The sequence below is a fragment of the Nomascus leucogenys genome, chromosome 9, assembly GCF_006542625.1.
Source record: "Nomascus leucogenys isolate Asia chromosome 9, Asia_NLE_v1, whole genome shotgun sequence".
Classification (NCBI taxonomy): domain Eukaryota; kingdom Metazoa; phylum Chordata; class Mammalia; order Primates; family Hylobatidae; genus Nomascus; species Nomascus leucogenys.
Genome location: NC_044389.1, coordinates 55,749,935 through 55,756,572, shown reverse-complemented (window position 1 = coordinate 55,756,572; position 6,638 = coordinate 55,749,935). Strand labels below are relative to the sequence as shown.

The following is a 6,638-nucleotide window of genomic DNA, read 5'->3' as shown; positions in this document are numbered from 1 at the left end:
AGCACTCTGGGGGGCCTTGATGGAAGAATTGCTTGAGTCCAGGAGTTCAAGACCAGCCTGGGAAACATGGCAAGACCTCATCTCTACAAAAATTACAAAAAAAGAAATCAGCCAGGTGTGGTGGTTTATGTCCATGGTCCCAGCTACTCGGGAGGCAGAGGCAGGAGGACTGCTTGAGCCCATGAGGTCGAGGCTGCAGTGAGTCATGTTTGTGCCACTGTGCTTCAGCCTAGGTGACAGAGCAGGACTCTATCTCAAAAAGAAAACCAAAACCAAAAGCAAACCAAAATAAAACAACAACAAAGAAAGCTGTCTGGTTAATGAGGACAAAAGTTTGGTTTACAGACAAGCATCTTTTAAAATTTTGCTTTTAGCTAGAATGAACTCATTTTAATATAGTAACCTCTGGTTATCTTTGGTGATAGAATGCTGATTGGCCAGTATATTTATCTTTAATTCTTTCTATTGAGGTGAAATTCACGTAAAATAAAATTACTCATTTTATAGCATTCAATTCATTGACAGTGTATTCACAACGTTGTACACTTTCCGTATCTAGTTACAAAACCTTTTCATCACCTGAAATGAAACCCCATTCCCATTTAGCAGTCACTGTCAATTTCCTGCTCCCATTAGCCTCTGGCAAATACCATTCTGTTTTCTGTCTTTATGAATTTGCCTATTATGGATATTTCATGCAGATAGACTCATGCAATATGCGACCTTTTATGTCTGGCTTTTTTTTTCACATGGAATAATATTTTCAGGGCTCATCCACATTATAGCATGTATCAGTATGTCATTTCTTTTTATGGATAATATTCCATTGTATGCATATATCACATTTAAAAAATCCATTAATCTGTTGATGATCTTTGACTAATTTTTTAATGGAAAATTACTTAATATAGTCCGTAGACAAATACTTCCTTTTTTAAAAATAAATTATTTTACATTAGATTCAGGAGGCACATGTGCATGTTTATTGCATGGGTATATTGCATAATCATGAGGATTGGGCTTCAAGTGTACCCATTATGCAAATCCCGAAACATTGTACCCAATAGGTAATTTTTCAACCCTTGCCCTTTCTCTCACCCCCCCCACCCCTTTCGGAATCCCTAGTGTTTATTATTTCCATCTTTATGTCCATGTGTACCCACTGCTTAGCTCCCACTTATAAGTGAGAACATGCAGTGTTTTATTTTCTGGTTCTGAGTTAGTTCACTTAGGATAATGGCCTCCACCTCCATCTATGTTGCTGCCAATGACATGAGTTCATTCTTTTTTATGGCTGGATGGTACTAGTTTTATAGAATGACTTAGAAAAAAATTGTTCCTGCTAGACTTTTTGGAGTAGTTTCAGTTAGACTAGTACCAGCTCTTCTTTGTATGTCTGGTATTCCATGGTGTATATGTACCATATTTCTTTATCCAGTCAACTGTTGATGTACACTTAGGTTAGTTCCATGACTTTGCTATTGTGAATAGCGTCGTGATGAACACACAAATACAGGTGTCTTTTTTACATAATGATTTTTTTTTCGTTTGGGTAGATACTCAGTAGTGGGATTGCTGGATCAAATGTTAGTTCTATTTTTAGTTCTTTAAGAAATCTTCATACTGTTTTCCATAGAGGTTGAACTAGTTTACATTGTCACCAAGAGTGTATGTTTTCCCTTTTCTTTTTTCTGACTTTTATTATTATTATCATTATATTTTTTAAAAGATACAAAATTGATTACTTTTCTTATTTTTAGCAGGTTTTCATTTTTCCAAAAATTGCACCAAGGTAAAGCAAAGCTCTAGTTGATACAGGTGTGTTGTGTAGGCATTAGTAGTACTTCCCTCACTATGCACTCATTGGAAAGTAGTGCAATCCCAAGAAAAGGATGGTGTATTAGTCCGTTTTCATGCTGCTGATAAAGACATACCTGAGACTGGGTAATTTACAGGAGAAAGAGGTTTATTGGACTTACAGTTCCACATGGCTTGGGAGGCCTCACAATCATGGCTGAAGGCAAGGAAGAGCAAGTCACATCTTACATGGATGACAGCAGGCAAAAAGAGAGAGTTTGTGCAGGGGAACTCCTCTTTTTAAAACCATCAGATCTCGTGAGACTTATTTGCTATCATGAGAACAGCATGAGAAAGACCTGGCCCCATGATTCAATTACCTCCCACTGGTTCCCTCTCACAACACGTGGGAATTCAAGATGAGATTTGGGTAGGGGCACAGCCAAACCATATCAATGGTTCTTTTTTGACTTTTCAATAATATCTATTCTAATTTGTGTAAAGAGATCTCCTTGTGGTTTTAATTTGCATTTCTTTGATGATTAGTGATGTCAAGCAATTTTTCCTATGTTTTTTGGCCACTTGTATTTCTTCTTTTGAGAAACACCTGATCAGGTCCTTTGCCCACTCCTTAATGGGGTTGTTTTTTTCTTTGTTGAATTTGTTTGAGTCCCTTGTAGATTCTGGATATTGGTCTTTGTCAGAGGTATAATTTGCATTTTATTTTTTCCCATTTGGTATGTTGTTTACTCTGTTGATGATTTCTTTTGCTGAGCAGAGGTTTTTCTTTTTCTTTCTTCTTTTTTTTTTTTGTATACCTAATTCCCATTTGACTATCTTTTGCTGTGCAGATTTTTTAAAAATTAAATCCCATTTGTCTATTTTTGATTTTGTTGCATTTGCTTTGGGCATCTTCAACATAAATTCTTTGCCTAGGCCAACGTCCAGAAGAGGTTTTCCTAGGTTTTCTTCCAGGATTTTTATAGTTTCAGGTCTTACATTTAAGTCTGTAATCCATCTTGAGTTAATTTTTGTATATGGTGAGAGATGGGGCCCAGTTTTGTTTTTCTGCATATGAATCGCCAATTTTCCCAGCACCACTTATTGAATAGGATGTCCTTTCCCCACTATTTACTTTCATAGACTTTATTGAAGATAGTTGGTTGTAGGTATGTGTCTTTATTTTTGGGTTCCCTATTCTGTTCCATTGATCTATGTGTCTATTTTTTACCAGTACCAGGCTGTTTTTGTTACTATAGCCTTGCAGTATAATTTGAAGTCAGGCAATGTGGTGTTTTTTTTCTCCAGATTTATTCTTTTTGCTTAGGATTGCTTTGGCTATTTGGGCTCCTTTTTGATTCCATATGAACTTCAGAATTATTTTTTTCTAATTGTAGGACAAATAAAGTTGGTAATTTGATAGAAATTACATTCAATATATAGATTGTTTTGGGCTGTATGGTCATTTTAACAATACTGATTCTTCCAATCCATGATCATAGAATGTTTTCCATTTGTTTGTGTCATCTATGCTTTCTTTCATCAGCATTTTGTAGTTCTCCTTATAGGGATCTTTCATCTCCTTGGCTAAATGTATTCTTAGGCGTTTTATTTTTGGCTATTGTAAATGGATTGCGATCTTGATTTGGTTCTCAGTTTACATGTTATGGGTATACAGAAATGCTACTGATTTTTGTATGTTGATCTTTTATCCTGAAAATTTTTTTTTTTTTTTTTTTGAGACAGAGTCTTGCTCTGTTGCCCAGGCTGGAGTGCAGTGGCACAATCTCGGCTCACTGCAAGCTCCATCTCCCAGGTTTACACCATTCTTCTGCCGCAGCCTCCCAAGTAGCTGGGACTACAGGTGCCCACCACCATGCCCGGCTAATTCTTTGTATTTTTAGTAGAGACGGGGTTTCACTGTGTTATCCAGGATGGTCTCGATCTCCTGACCTCTTGATCTACCTGCCTTGGTCTCCTAAAGTGCTGGGATTACAGGTGTGAGCCACTGTGCCCAGCCTATCCTGAAATTTTACTTGTTTATCAAGTTTAAGAGTCTTTTGGAAGAGTATTTAAGCTTTTCCAGGTATATAATCATGTCACTGGTGAACAGAAATAATTTGACTTCCCTTTTTCCAATTTGGATATCTTTTATTTCTTTCTCTTGCCTGATTGCTCTTCTAGGACTTCCAGTACTATTCCAGTTGAATAGGAGTGGTGAGGGTGAACATCCTTGTCTTGTTCTAGTTCTTAGGGGGAACGCTTTCAGCTTTTCCCCATTCAGCATGATGTTGGTAGTGGGTTTGTCATATGACTCACTATTTTGAGGTATGTTTCTTCAATGCCTAATTTGTTGAGAGTTTCCATCAAGAAGGGATGTTTGATTTTTATCTAATGCTTCTTCTGCATCTACTGAGATGATGATATGGTTTTAGTTTTTAGTTCCGTTTAGGTAGTGAATCATGTTTATTGATTTGCGTATGTTCAACCATCCTTGCATTCTAGGAATAAAGCCCACTTGATCGTGGCAACTTAACTTTTTGATGTGCTTGTGGATTCAGTTTGCTAGTATTTCGTTGAGGATTTTTGTATCTATGTTCATCATATGTTCATCAGGGATATTGGTCTGTAGTTTTCTTTTGTTGTTGTGTCTTTGCAAGATTTTGGTATCAGGATGACACCAGTTTTGTAGAATGAGTTAGGAAAGAATCCTTCCTGCTAGATTTTTTTGGAATAGTTTCAGTGAGACTATTACCAGCTCTTCTTTGTATGTCTGGTGAAATTTGGCTGTGAATTTGTCTAGTTCTGGCCCTTTATTTTTGTTTTTGGAAGTTTTTTTATTACTGATTTGATTTCATTAAGTGTTATTGGTATGTTCAGGATTTCTGTTTCTTCCTGGTTCAATCTTGGGAGACTGTATTTTTCCAGGAATTTATCCATTTCCTTTAGGTTTTCTAGTTTGTGCACATAGAGGTGCTCATAGTAGCCTCTGATCTTATCTCTGTGATATCAGTTGTAATGTTACTTTTCTAATTTCTGATTGTACTTATTTGAATCTTCTCTCTTTCTCTTTTTTTTTTTTTGTTAATCTACCTAGTGGTCTATCCATCTCGTTTATCTTTCAAATAACTAATGTTTTGTTTTATTGACCTTTTGTATTATTTTCTTGTTGTCAGTCTCATTTAGTTCTGCTCTGATCTTTGTTAATTCTTTTTTTCTGGTACTTTTGCCTTTGGCTTATGCTTGTTTTCCTAGTTCTTTGAGGTGTGACATTAGGTTGTTAATTTGAGATCTATCTGTTTGATGTAGGCATTTAATGTTATTAACATTTGTCTTAGCACTGCTTTTGCTGTATCACAGAGGTTTTGGTATGTTGTGTTTGTCTCTATTTTCATTTGTTTTGAAACATTTTTTGATTTCTGCCTCAATTTTGTTATTTGTCCAATGGTCATTCAGGAACAAGTTGTTGAGTTTCCATGTCTTGGTTAGTTTTGAGAGTTCTCCTTGGTATTGATTTCCAATTTTATTCAGTGTGGTCTGAATAAATCCTTGATATGACCTCAATTTTTTTGACTCTTTTGAGACTTGCTTTATGGCTAAGTGTATGGTCAATTGGAGAATATTCCATGCATAGATGAGAAGAATGTATATTCTGTGGTTGTTGGATAGAATGAATGTTCTATAAATATCTATTATGTTTATCTTTTTATAGTCCAGTTTAAATCCAGAGTTTCTTTGTTGAGTTTCTATCTCAATAATCTATTTAGTGATGTCAGTGAGCTGTTAAAGTCCCCACTTATTGTATTGCTATCAATCTGTTTTCTTAGGTCTAGTAGTATTCGTTTTATGAATCTGGGTGTTCCGGTGTTGGGTGCACATATATTTAGAATAGGTACACCTTCTTGGTGTATTTAACCCTTTGTTATTATATAATGACCCTCTTTGTCTTTTTTTATTGTTGTTGGCTTAAAGTTTGTTTCATCTTATATGAGGATGGCTACTCCTGCTTGCTTTTGTTTTCCATTTTCATAATATATATTTTTCCACTTCTTAACTTTGAGTCTATAGCTGCCTTTAGCTAGTAAGTGGGTCTCTTGTAGTGGCAGTTGGTTGGGTCTTGTTCCTCACACTGTCCCCCCACCCCACCCAATTTGCCACTCTATATCTTTTAAGTAGAGCATGTAGGCCACTTAGATTCAAGGTTAATATTAATATGTGAGGTTTTTTTCCTGTCATAGTGTTATTAGCTGGTTGCCTTAGAATTTCAATTATGTAATTGCTTTATAGGATCTGTGAGCTCTGTACCTATGTGTCCTTTTATAATGGTGAGTATTGTCCTTTTCTTTCCATTTTAGAACTCCTGTGAGCATTTCTTGTAGGACTGCTCTAGTGGTGATGAATTCCCTTAGCATTTGTTTGGGGAAGATTTTACTTCACCTTTATTTATGAACTTTAGTTTGGCAGAATACAAAATTCTTGACTGACATTTTCTTTTTCTTTAAGGAGGCTAAAAATAGACCCGCAATCTCTTCTGACCTGAAGGTTTTTTCTGAGAAGTCCACTGTTAGTCTGATGGGATTTCCTTTGTGGGTAATTAGACAATTCTCTCTTGACACTTAGGGTTTTTTCTTTTACATTGACTTTGGATAGTCTGATGATTAAATGCTTTGGTGAGGTTGTCTGGCAATGTATCTTTCAGGAGTTCTCTGAGCTTCTTGTACCTTGATGTCTAAATCTCTCTCAAGACAAAGGAAGTTTTCCTGATTTATTTCCTCAAATAAGATTTCTCTACTTTTCACTCTTTCATCTTCTTCCATTGGAATAAGTATAACTCACAGGTT

General features: G+C 35.9%; 1 non-coding gene across 1 annotated transcript; it reads right to left on the bottom strand.

Moving 5' to 3' along the window:
- Nucleotides 1-1,771: 1,771 nt before the first annotated feature.
- On the bottom strand, nt 1,772-1,897 carry LOC115836825. Its single transcript, XR_004031833.1, has one exon. It is a non-coding gene; the product is annotated as a U4atac minor spliceosomal RNA (small nuclear RNA).
- Nucleotides 1,898-6,638: the final 4,741 nt, after the last annotated feature.